The sequence below is a fragment of the Eupeodes corollae genome, chromosome 1 (genome assembly GCF_945859685.1).
Source record: "Eupeodes corollae chromosome 1, idEupCoro1.1, whole genome shotgun sequence".
NCBI lineage: Eukaryota > Metazoa > Arthropoda > Insecta > Diptera > Syrphidae > Eupeodes > Eupeodes corollae.
The window spans coordinates 223137104-223151151 of record NC_079147.1 but is presented as its reverse complement, the minus strand read 5'-3'; positions in this window follow the sequence as shown (position 1 = coordinate 223151151).

The following is a 14048-nucleotide window of genomic DNA, read 5'->3' as shown; positions in this document are numbered from 1 at the left end:
TTCTTCCGTATATTTTTCATATCTTGTTTTTCTTGGGCATTTAGATTGGTCTTTTTTCGAATACTATCACGAAGTGCTATCATATTTAGAGTTTCACTCGATAGTTTTTGCTGTTTTTGAGATACAGCAGTGAGAATATACCTGTCCGCAGATTCTTTTATAGTTTTTTCCATTTTGTTATATGCTATTTGAGTAGGTTCATTTAACCTTGATATAATGTTATATCGTTGTTGAAGATCAGTATTATAACTTTTGATGATATCTGTACTTATCGATTTTGTTAATACTTTTCTTGTAGTTTTATTAAGTTGTCTAGTTTTATGGTTGATTAACAACTCCGCGCGTACTATCCGATGATCTAATTCGAATTGAAAGTTATTAAATACGGACACATCTTTAAGGATTGATCTTTTATTGCAAAGAATAAAATCTATTTGGTTTTTGTACTTTTGGCCTGGTGAATTCCAGGTCCATTGATTTTGCGGTTTCTTTTTAAATAACGAGTTTCCAACTATAAGTTTTTGTTGCCAAATATATTGGATTAAAGACGACTACCTCTTTCATTTCGATTACCGTAGCCATATTCTCCCATAATGGTTTCTTCGCCATTTTTCCTGAAACCTAATTTAGCATTGAAATCACCGATTATCAGTAAAATCTATGTTTTAAAGTGTGCTGTCGCTATTTCCAGTGTCTTGTAAAAGCGATTCATCTCGTCATCAGTTGCTTTCTCAATTGGTGCATAGACTTGTATGATGGATGTGTTACAATTCTCTACTTTGACTTTCATTCCTATTATCCTATCGTTAAATCCTTTAATTTCTTGAATATTCTTATTTAACTCTTTGTTTATAAGGAGACCGACGCCATAAAGACCTTGTTTAGTTCCGAAGTAAGCAAATATATTTCCGTTGTTGAGTTCTTGTATTACTTTTATTAGTATAGTAGTTTTTGTTTGTATGTTTTTTGTTTAGTGAGATGCTTTCCGCAAATTTATAAAAGGGGGGGGGTGTTGGCCGAAATCCTCCACGGTGGCCGACCGGGTTGGAGGTTTATTCTTCAATTTATCCATTGTAAAATTGTCTTCGTTGTTAATAATTATCTCGCTGGGGTTGACTTTTGGCATTTGTTGTGGTGGATTGTTCGTTAGTTATTATTGATTTGTTGTTTTTTCGAAGTTATCTACAGCAAATTGGTTACCATTTTTAACGTCGGCACTTTGACCCATAGTGACGGTTTTCTTGAGGACATATTTCATCAGGGGGGATGATGACGACGATGGTAATGACTATGAAAAAGTTTTATTTTTTGTTTGTGGTCTACTGTTCTTTTTCGACGAGCTCCTCGCTATATCTGAATCTTTTTCAAAGTCATCATCAGAAAGCTTTCTTTTGTTTTGCTTAGGGTGTGTCTTTATATTGATAATTTCTTCTGCTGTTAATGTTTTACCATCTACAATCAGCCTGTTGTTTTTGACTTTTACTTCTGCGTTGCCATTCATGTTTCTTAAGGTATTCGCTTTTTCAAGTAAATTTTTACTCTTTTCTAACTCATCTTTCGGTAAGTCATCATAAAGAATTAAGTTTGTATTATTTTTTGTGTTATATGCTTTTAGTTTTAGTTCAAACATGACAATACGATGATACAGAAGTTGAAAAAGTGGGTCCACAGAATCCTGCGTCTGTCTTTCTGTCCTCTCCCCTATAGCGCAAACCATTTTATCCATTGACTACAAATTTGGAAATTATGGATTTGACCCGATTAGCGTTTAACTTTTTTTTTCATTTCTTAAGACTACAATAACAATATTCCCCATACAAAGTTTTTGGTGAAAAACAGAAAATTCTAGTCTTCTTAAAAACAAACCAATAGGTTTTTTAAATTGTCAATGTGGCGACCTTGTGAGTAGAAGATACACTGTATCATATCGATTAAGGTTGCAAAGAATTTAATAAATAAATATACATCTTCAGAAATAATTGGTATTTCGGAAGCAATTTTCTGTAGATTGGGATATCCTAAATCTATAAAATCAGATAATGGTCGACAATTTGTGAGTAGCGAATTTAAGAGCATTTGTGTCAAGAACAACATTGATCTGATAACTTCACCTCCTTACTGGCCAATGGCGAAGTTGAAAATAAAAGTAAATCTATTTTGAAGCGACTGCAAATAGCCTATGGCCAAGGGGCGGACTACAAAAAAGAAGTACACAAATTTACTCTTATGTACAACGTGGCACCACATGGCACAACAGGTAAATCGCCTTCAGGGCTTCTTTTTAATAGGACTATTAGGGACAAAATTCCCTCTATACAAGATGTAAGTGAAAGCATTTTAAGATTCAGAGGCAAGTGATTTAGACAAGATTAACAAACAAAAAGGAAAGGAGAGAGGAGATAGAGTTCGTGGCGCAAAGGAAGCGGATATTTTTATTGGCGATAAAGTCTTACTCCGTAATCTATTCCCCCAAAATTAACTTACAACAGTAGTTGTAGTTAAACTGAGAGATGAAAGCAGAACTTTAAGGCGAAATTTAAACCATGTGAAAAAATACCAGTGCTGAATCCGACTGAAATTAAAACAACAAACAAACAATTATGTTGAAGAGATCACCGAACCGAGAAATTCGGGGTTGAAGCTGAAGCTTAACAATATAGTAGGTAATGTAACTATATCATATCGATTAAGGTTGCAAAAGCATTTAATAAATAAATATACTGTGTAGTAATAGTGAGAGATTGTGATTTAAGAAATAATAAATAAGTTTTATTTTTGTTTTGTCTATGGAGTAATTCTGTTCATTATTTATTGTTGAAAAATATAGGTCATTACATTCACTTTCATTTTTATTCCTAATTTGGGTTCTTTTAATATAAAACAAATAATTTTGTACTCCTCCAGAATAGTACCTCCATAGAACCGTTTTTTCGTTGCCGTTTTAAGTTTGCTCAAAAACCGATTAACCGATTTCAAAAATGCTTTTTTTTGAAAAAAGTTTTTATACTATCTTAATAATATTTGATAATCAAACATTTATTTTTTTTTATTTTTGATCTTTAAAAAAATATTTAATTTTTTTTCTAAATTCTATATATGCACCTATGTCTAACACTTGTTCTTATACTCCACAAGTCAAAGGAGTCATACACACATTGATTAATTCTTAAAAAAGGTATTCTTTCAACCTCAGTTTCACTTGCGGAGATCTTTACACTTCAAATTTCAAGCTTAAATAAACAAATATTGTGAAATGTATCACACAATACAATGTTTTATATTGTGAAATATCAAATATTGTGCAATATCAAATATTGTGCAATATCAAATATTGTACAATAATATTGAGCGTCTACTGACCGCTTAAGAGTTTTAAGACCAATTGTCAACATAGCCCTTCAAAAAGTAAGTTTACGGCCTGATAAGAGTTTCTCCTGGTTGTGACGATTGGTCACCAAGGAAGCCATGATTAAAAGACCAATTATGCCAAGTTCTTGAAAGCTTAAAGAAAAGTATTGGATTATTGTGTTTTATTACCCCTTTGGTATTAAGTTCTCACAAAATGGTTTCGAATTTTAAGTTTTTCAGAAAGTTGATTTTAATTTCAAGAAAATTATTTTTATTCAAACAATGATTTTATTTTGTTTTTATTTACATCTTAACATTTTTTTTTTTAAACTCACGTTTCCTATTTCGTCCTTCCCGGAATTTAATGTGGTTGTATATTTTTAGCTACATATATGTACATTTGTATGCAAATCTTCAAAGAGAAAACCATGTGGAGGCATTTTCCGGGTATAGAAACAACCAGTTATTCGAGTTTTGAATGCTTTTCGAAATCAATCTTTTCAGGGGCTAACAAGTCCACTTTTGATTTAAGATAGAATTTATTCATATGAAGTTGTGGTACTTACTTTTAAACGAATACAATTTTTGAGCACTTTAAGTTATCAATTATAAAGCCTGCATAGGAATAAGGTTGAAGAAGAAGAAATTGCAAAGAGTTTCTTAAAAGCATTGATCTGTGCTAAAAAAGGGGATTTGCAACTTCCGAGCAACTACAGGGCCATTTCGATTCTGCCATGTCTTAGGAAAATATTCATCCATCTTTTCCAAAGGTTGACAAAATGGGTTGAAGAGAATAAACTCTTTAGTATTTTCCAAGCCGGCTTTCGAGCAGGATTATCTACAATAGACCATACATTTGCTCTTACAAGCATAGTAAAGAATTGTTTTGAAAATAAAAAGAAAATCTACGCCTTTTCGTAGATTTTCAGGCGGCATTTGACACGGTGAACAGAGACTCTGTAATATATAATTTATCTACTTTGGGTTTATCCACTAAATTTCTAAATCGGTACAAACTCCTTATAACTAGCACCTCTGCTGCAGTCTGGAATGGAAATTCGATGTCTGACTTTTTTAATACAACATGTGGTGTTCCTCAAGGATGTGGATTGAGTCCCATTATGTTTTCACTATTTATTGACGATGTATCTAAAGATTTTCCGGGTGGAGTCATTGTAGGTGATACACTTATAAAGATGCTTTTATACGCGGATGATATTGTTATTTTGGCTGATAACCCCACATCTTTACAGCTTCAAATTAATAAACTCATAAGATTTTATGATTTGTGGGATCTCAAAATTAACGCCACAAAGTCAAAAATAATGATTTTTGAAAGTACTCAGCGAGGAAGAGCTCCCAATGAAAAATGGTTTTTCAAATCGCGAACCGTTAGAAATAGTATCTCAATACAAATACTTAGGTTTAATAAATATGTCGATGCTACTGCTTATATGATAATGTGTTCCAAATTCTCATTTTTTGGTTGTAATTATATTTGAATGTTTGAAGATACATATAATTAAATTTTTTTCTTTATTTTTTTTTTTAAATATTGTACTATGGAATTAAACAAAATGGATGAACAAACTACTATTTTTTAAATTTTTTAATGTATATACAACTCATAGTTTATAACTTTAACTTTTTCACTTAAAATGTAAACTCGAAATAAGTCGATTCAGGCAGACGACAACATTTGCCATGCTTTTATTCTTAGTTATTAAAAGATTGTACATTTATCGAGAATAATAAAGAATTTATAATAATAATAATAATATGTAATAATAAATAATCAAACAAAAGAGCTAATTTAATTCTATTTTAAACAATATAGTTGAGCCCAACCGAAACTTGGCATAATCCTGGGTTACCTGCAATTGAGATGTTAAGTCTTTAACAAGTGTCAATCTTGTGCGAAAGGGTACTTAATTCTCTTTTCAACTGCCTTGCCTTGTAAAAAGTTAGTCTAATTCATCTTGCAAGCTTGTCCAAATGCTATAAAAGCCCTTTACGAGTACTTTTAAAATTAAGAGATTTATAGTACAGTGTTCTAAAGAACTGCATTGTTCCTAGTTAACCTAACTATTACTATTGACTTCCCAATAATTTCGCTTTAATTGTACTTAGGTTTTATATAAATTGTCCGCAATCTAAAGTTTTTTTTTGCAACTAGTAGATATTTCGTGAATGATAATACTTAACTCATGTCGTTCCGCTGAACGAATATGGTTATGTATACGCTTGAACAACGCTGGGATCAACGCTTATAGAAGATGTCGATTTTGCCAAAAAAAAAAACATCTTTTCAGATGAAGCTTATTTTGATCTTGGCGGGTATGTAAACAAGCAAAATTGTCGCATTTGGGCACAGAAAACCCACCCGCAAACATATTGACAAACCTATACACCCAAACGAGTCACGGCTTGGTGCGGATATTGGTCCAGAGAGCAAGGAGTGGAGGTTACAGGCAATGGCAATCGTTATCGGACTATGTTGAACTAGTTTTTATTCATAAAAGGAGGAGGAGGATATTGGCAACGTTTTCTTTCAATAAGGCGGTGCTACGTGCAACACAGCTGAAGGTACATTCTATGATTTTAAAACATTTACAAAAAAAAGTTAATTGGCGGATCCTATACAAAGATGGCGTTCCAAGATGGCATAGTTAAAAAAAAAATTATGGAATCAATAGACAAAATTAACTCCCTTGGAGTATTTGTTGTAAGGTGAAGTCTTTTGTCTAAGCAGATAAGCCTGAGACAATTGACACCTTGACAGGGAATACCCGGCTCCTTATTGCTAATATACGGCCCCAATGTCTGCAAAAAGTAGCCGAAAATTAGTCACCTCGAATGGAAGTTATTCGAGTCAGCCGCGGCGGTCACTTACCTGAAATAATTTTTAGAACATAATCGCTAACCTTTATCTTTATATATATATATCCTAACTTTCGTTAAATTGTAAGAATACATTACAATAAAAATCAAAACAAAAATATATTCCATTACAAAAAGTATATTTCTTGAATTCAGGTTCAAGTCAAGTTGAAACTTAGAAAATAACCTTAGTAGCCTTTGGAGCTTAGAAGTTAACCCCTTTTTTAGAAAAATCAACAAATCAGAACTTAAAATCAAACCTAAACTATGACATTTTTTTAAACTTTTCTATTCATATTTTTGATTAAAAATTTCGTGCTGTTAATTTTCATTTCATAAATTTCAATTTTTTCAAACAATCACTCCACTCAAAAAGTCAAAAGTCAAATTCGAATTCTCTCAATTTTCTTAACTTTACTTCTTTCAATAAAATAAAAATGTTTGTATTGCCTCAGAAGGGTACCCCCCATAGAATCGTTATTTTCTCAAAAACCAGTGAACAGATTTCAAATTTTATACTGTCTTAATAATATTTGATTATCAAAAATGTCAAATTTTTACTTTATGGATTTAAGAAAAAATATTAATTTCATTTTTCAAGATTCGATATCCCAAAAATTGTGATAATATTATTAATAAGCTATTGTACAATGCATTCTGAACATATTTTTAAACTTAAATAGAAAAATGTTGTACATAAAAAAATTAATTTAAAAAAACAACGCTTTATCGATTTCCGAGTTTTTGTATTTATTTAAATGGCGTTTAAATTCTTGATGGGAAACTTATTTTAATGCTTAATTTAAAAGCCCTAAAATATAAGTAGTACCCGTGGCATGATGGTTAGTGCGTTGGGCTGTCATGCAAGGGGCTTGGGTTCAATCCCTGCCTGTGCCACCTTAATTTAAAAAAAATAATTTTCGCGGGTACTGCCTCTTGCGAGGAATTGACAAATCCTTCAAGAGTAATTCTTGTCATGAAAAAGTGCTTTCTCAAATTAGCCGTTCGGATTCGGCCTAAAATTGTAGGTCCCTTCCATTCCTGACAACAGTACTCGCACACAGGAATGGTTGAGAGTTGTAAGTCACTAGGCCCTGGTTCACAACGGACTGTTGCGCCACCCCATTTGATTTGATTTGAAAATATAAGTACAGTAGTAAGTTCGTGTGATCCGATCGTGTACTTTATTTCATAATGCTATCCTTCTATTCGCACTATAGACCCACACCACGCCAGGAAATCGCTCAATAAACTTTCATATTTCTGATTAATTGCATATTGAGTTAGTTGGTCGTCGTTCGATACATCACTCTATGAGATTTGTTTATAAATGAAATTGGTTTTTGCAAATGTTCTCACGCAAACTGCAAACGGCGGCGTTTAAGGTTTTTTAAACACATAGTTTTCGACAAGCATTACATCTTAGCAAAATAATTTAAAAAAAAATTCCTTATAGTCTATACTTTTTGTGCATGGCTTAATTAGGATGAATGGCATCACTAATTGCTTGACTTACTATGAGATTATTTTCTCTTTGAGTTGTTTTTTTTTCTGGATATCAGATACTTTTATGTATCGAATTACGCAAATGTTTTTGTTTTTAGATTTGTATTGATAGTTCACCCTTCAAGAGACTTATATTCTTAAATTCTGCAAAAAGTCTAAACATGGTTAATATAGACCAGTAACATAATGTATAAATATACTTCTGTATTTTATACAATTTGAATTTTAAATTAAAAAAAGAAACATATTTGTTTAAGAATGAGAAAAGTGTGTATACGCCACAGTGCATTTAAGTTATTGGGGGTAGCAAACGAGAGAGGGGGGGAGAGGTGTTTCCACTAAGGCATCTCTCCTTATCCAGGCGGCAGCGGACGAATTCTCGAGATAGAATCAACGGTGGCGTCTACAGTTCCAGTAAGGTTGAACTACTTAGTGAACATCTTATAGGGCTTCTTCGACATATTCGGAGCCCAGGCCTGTAAGGAGCGGTTTAACCGGCTCTCCTTCCTTGGAGTTATACTAAGGATCTGGCCCTCCAGTATGGGGGTTGTGCCGTCGGGGTGACTTCCTGGCTACGTAAAAATACCTAAAGTTTCGAAGCACCAACAAGCCTCGGATACGGACGAATTCACTGTTGACAACCCACGCAAACGAAATAAGGACAACGAACTTCGGATATGTACGTGGAATGTTAAGTCCCTTAACAGACCACGTGCAGTCGAACAATTAGCGGAAGCCCTAAACTGCTGCAAGGCAGATATTACAGCCATCCAAGAAGTGCGATGGGATGGACCGGGCAAACGCAAACTAAAAGACTGCGATATCTACTACGGCGACTGCTACCGAGAACAAAGGCAGCGTCTATTTGGGTGTGGATTTGTTGTTGGAACTAGGCTCAGGCAAAAAGTCTTGAGTTTCAACAGTGTGAGCGAGCGCATCACGACAATCCGTATCAAGGCTAAATTCGCCAACATAAGCCTAATATGCGCGCATGCCCCAACAGAGGAGAAAGATGAAGACACCAAAGATATGTTCTTCGAGCTCTTGGACAAGACATATGAGCAGTGCCCTGGCTATGACATTAAAATTGTCTTAGGAGATTTTAATGCCAAGCTAGGAAGAGAAGACATCTTTGGTGGCATAATCGGGAGATACAGCCTGTACGACACTACCTCCGACAACGGATTCAGGCTGGTCGATTTCGCTGCGGGGCGAGACGTTCTGGTAGCTAGTACGCAGTTCACGCATCTAAATATCTACAAGGGGACATGGAAATCTCCTGATCAATCAACCGTCAACCAGATTGACCACATTGGGATCGACGCACGACACTTCTCCAGTATCCAGGATATCCGAACATTCCGAGAGGCCAACATTGATGACCACTACCTCGTTGTAGCCAAGGTGCGGCTACGGATATCCCGATCCAAGCCAAAACAAGGAAGTACTGTGAGAAGATTCGACGTTAGACGGCTACAATCGCAAAAGACTGCCATGTCCTTTTCCGATCGAGTCTCTAATAACCTCTTAAGGAGTCCTATGCTTCCTGCATTAAGCATTAAAAACCAGTGGCAACATTGCCTTGCAGCCATCAGAGATGCCGCCTCTGAAGTGCTAGGTTTCACACGGCCACCACAGCGAAACCCCTGGTTTGACGACGAATGCCGGCAAGCGCATCCAACGAAACAACAGGCATACAAAACGGCGCTGCACAAAAGGACTAGAGCTGCTCGCGAGCTCTACGAGCAGAAGAGGAGAGAGGAACACCGGCTTCTTAGACGGAAAAAAAGAGAGCATGAGAAGCGCGCGATCGAGGAGATAGAGGGATGTCACAACAGGAATGAGGTTCGTAAATTTTACCAAAAGGTAAAAAAAACCTCCCAAGGGTACCAGCCACGAACCGAAGCCTGTAAAGACGATCAAGGGAACATCGTAGTAGAACCACAGTCGATGCTGAGAATATGGAAAGATCACTTCTCCAAATTATATAACGGCGATGACGAACCGAATTCCGAAGGGAGATAGAACCACTCAACCTCGGCGACGCAGATCAACAATTCCGCCTACCCGACCTTGACGAAGTGAAGATAGCTATATCTAAACTTAAGTCAAACAAAGCTGCTGGAGCTGACGGCATCACCACCGAACTATTCAAAGCAGCAGGCGATGACTTGGTAGGGAGCATGCACCAACTCATCCGCAAAATATGGAAGGAAGAAAGCATGCCCGATGAGTGGAATCACAGCATAGTGTGCCCGATACATAAGAAAGGAGACCCTCTAAACTGCGCCAACTACAGAGGCATCAGTCTCCTTAACATTGCGTATAAGATCCTCTCTGCCGTATTATGTGAACGTCTGAAGCCATTCGTCAACAACCTGATTGGTCCTTACCAGTGTGGCTTCAGACCAGGAAAGTCCACTATCGACCAAATATTCACACTACGGCAGATCTTGGAAAAAACCTAGGAGCTTCAAATCGATACCCACCATCTCTTTATCGATTTTAAAGCCGCGCATGACAGCATCTATAGGGAAGAGCTCTACCGAGCAATGTCTAGTCTTGGCATCCCTGTCAAACTTAATCGTTTGTGCAGTATGACGATGGAGAATGCACGCTGCTCTATCAAGGTCGGAAAAGATCTTACCGATGCATTTGATGTCAAAAAAGGTTTTAGACAAGGCGATGCACTGTCATGCGACTTCTTCAACATCGTTCTGGAAATAATTGTGCAAAACTCAACCGTCAACACTAGAGGCACAATCTTCCAAAGATCCATCACATTACTCGGATATGCAGATGATATTGACATAATTGGAAGATCAAAGTGTGATGTCAGTGGAGCGTATTTGAGCATTGCGACGGAAGCGAAGAAGATGGGTTTAGTGGTCAATGAGGGCAAGACCAAATATATGCTGTCATCAAAAAAGGACACTGAACAACGACGTCTTGGACAAAACGTCACCATGGACAGCTATAACTTTGAGGTAGTTAAGGACTTTGTCTACCTAACCACCGCTATTAATGCAGACAACGACACCAGCGCTGAAATCAAACGAAGAATAACTTTTGCAAATCGCTGCTTCTTGGCAAATAGCAATTGAGAAGTAAAGTCCTCTCTCGAGCATGTAAATCACCATCTATAAGACAATCATCATCCCGGTTCTCATTTATGGCGCTGAGGCCTGGACCCTGTCAAAGAAAGATGAGAGCGTCTTAGGATGCTTCGAGAGAAAAATTCTTCGGGTGATTTTTGGTCCCGTACGCATAGATGGAGAATGGAGGAGAAGACATAACGACGAACTGTACGGGCTGTACAGCGACACTGACCTAGTTAGCAGAATTAAAGTCCAACGGCTTAGATGGCTAGGCCATGTAGAGCGGATGGACATCAACGTTCCAGCCCGGAAGGTCTTCGAATCCAATCCCGAAGGACGGCGCAGTAGAGGAAGACCGCGACTCAGGTGGCGCACGCAGGTGGGAGAGGACCTCAACCAACTTGGCGTGCGAAACTGGAGACAGCTAGCTAGGGACCGAGCTGGCTGGAGACGCTTGTTGGTTGAGGCCCAGGTCTGCCCCGGACTGTATCGCCAACTTAAGTAAGTAAGTTTTAGATATTTACCAAATCACATAATTGAGAGTAAGAATGTATCCTGCTTTATTTTAAATAAAAAGTAAAAGTTGAAGCACGACAATTCTATTTTAAACCTTTTTTCCGATGTAATGTTGTGACCTCTGTATACAGGCATACAAATGGTGTGAAAATTGTATAGTAATTCCTCAATTAAGAGCAGCTTTTAGAAATACTTTTTTTAGTTATTCAAATTGGCAGGAGAAGGGTTTTACGAATAAAAACTCGAAAACAGGTTTTGTGTGTGGAATTGGGCATTCGGTTTTATTTGATTAAATATAGGACATTATTAGTTTTAAACAGGAAAGTTCCAGAAAATCGCAAAATAATTGAATATTTTTGAATTTAATGATTTTAGACTCGTCAAAAGTGAAATATTCGCTTTGAAGAACATGACTAGATAAATAAAAAGATGGGTTGGTGCTTCGATTAAGGACGAAACTCGACTTTTCTTTTTATCTTAAATATGCTGTGGGAAATTTAACAGGTGTCCTTTTCGCAAGACTTAATTCAAGACGTTTGTTTGTGAGAATGTTTAAAGGGCTCATGCTTATGCATCCTTTGAGCGTAACTTGATTTTATTTTCCTTTAGCGATAAATTGTTTTTCAAATGATTGATCCATTGTTCATTTTTTTTTCATTACACCCGGAAAGAAGTGTATAACTTTTATGACAATACTAAAATAGTATCTGTGATATTCCTATATTGCCTTGCAACAACTCCTATAAGTATGGCATTATGTACTATACTGTATGGTACCATAATCTTTTCTTGTAACACATGGGCGCATAGTACGTTTGACGAGACAACATTGCCTTCAGCTTCATACTGTACTGAAGATGTCGCAATGCTACTAGTTTTTCCCGCTATAATTTATGGCGTGATAATCGATAACTACTGTATCGATATATTTCTACAATAATAAGGGACATTACAATAATGTATAGACTTTTCTAGGAGCGTTTTACATGTCGCCAGTCAGTATGGTCCTGACTCCTATACTGTCATTGGCGTATCGGCTATAACAATTGTCGACGTTACTTTTCTCAGTATGACAAAACTAACTATGCCTACAACTTTTTATCCAATGAAATCTTTTAAGCCATACAGTATTGCGTTCACACCCACACTGACATTGTAATATTTGCAATGTATTTATTTCCGTACACAAATAAAAAAATACTTTTAAAAAGGATTTTGCTAGCCCAATGCAAATATTCGCCTAAATTTTGAGGATTTCGAATATTTTAACGATAACTTCCCATCCCGTTATTTTGGCTAACGATTTTATTTGAAAACCAAAATTTACCAATTTTAGTAACATTTCTTAAAAGTTTTGTATTTCTAATATAAACAAATACAAATTGGATGAATGAAATTAATTTGAATCCTATACCTAAAATTTTTGAAAAGATATATGAGTCGAAAATCACTTGTATTAATTTTTGTAGGTTCTTATATTTTATAAAAACACTGTAAATTCAATTTTTTTCAAAATGTTACTCAATTTTGACAAAAATATAAAAAAAATAAATTAGTTTAAAGCCAATTTCTCAAACTTTTAAAAAGTTATTTTAGTCGTTAATCAATTCTGGATTTTAAATTTTTATGAAAGAACTGACTGTTGGATTTTTATACAATATTTACTGAAAGTGGAAAACAATATTTTCTGTGAGAAAAAATAAGTTTGAAGCAAATATTTTTATTTTTTGAAAAGATATTTGAGTCAAAAGTTAATTTTTACCAAGTTTTAGTATCAGGATTTTACCTTTTGTTAAAAAACTGTCAATTCGATTTTTCTCAAAACTATTGCGAATGCTGAAAACAATATTTTTCATAAGTTAAAATTAGTTGGAAGCCATAATCTCAAGTTTTTAAAAAAATATTTGAGTTGAAATTCAATTTTTACCAACTTTGAGTAATGTTTTTTTTAGGTTTTTATTTTTTATTAAAAAAAGTGTCAATTTGATTTTTCTAAAAAATTTTGTATTCGTAAAATGTTCGAGATGAAACATTTTTTTTTAGTTTGTATGATTTATAAAAAAAAAACTTTTATTGGATTTTTTTCAAAAAATATATTTGTTTGGTATCACGTTACAATATATTATATAAAATTTAATTCAAATCTCTAGCGTTTTTGGTTCGTAAGATATTTAGAGTTAACCAAAATTGTCACCTTTTTTTTAAACTGACATGGAAAAAAACCGCCAACGCAATTGTTTGGAAAGCCCTTTCTGCATCTTTCTGCCTTTTTATCTGTATACAACATTTACTTGAAGTCGATATCACTGCAGGTTCTTGAGGTATCTAAAACGAAAAAAACGTCGCGAACGTACAGACGTTCGGACGTACGAACGTACGTACACACGCAAGCACTCTAAGGACCTTGAAACGTCGAGAAATGTCAAAATTTTTAATTTGAAAAATCACCCATTACAATAACTTCCTATGGGAAGTTAAAAAACAATACTAGAACTTGGTAAAAATTTACTTTCGACTCAAATAGCTTTTGAAAAATTAAAAATACTGTCTTCAAACTCTTTTTATTTCACAGAAAATATTGTTTATGATATTCAGTAGTTTTTTTTATAAAAATCCAACAGTCCGTGTTTTTCATAAAAAAATGAAATTTACAAAAAAATTCTTGATTAATTTCAAATTAATTTCATTCATCCAATTTGT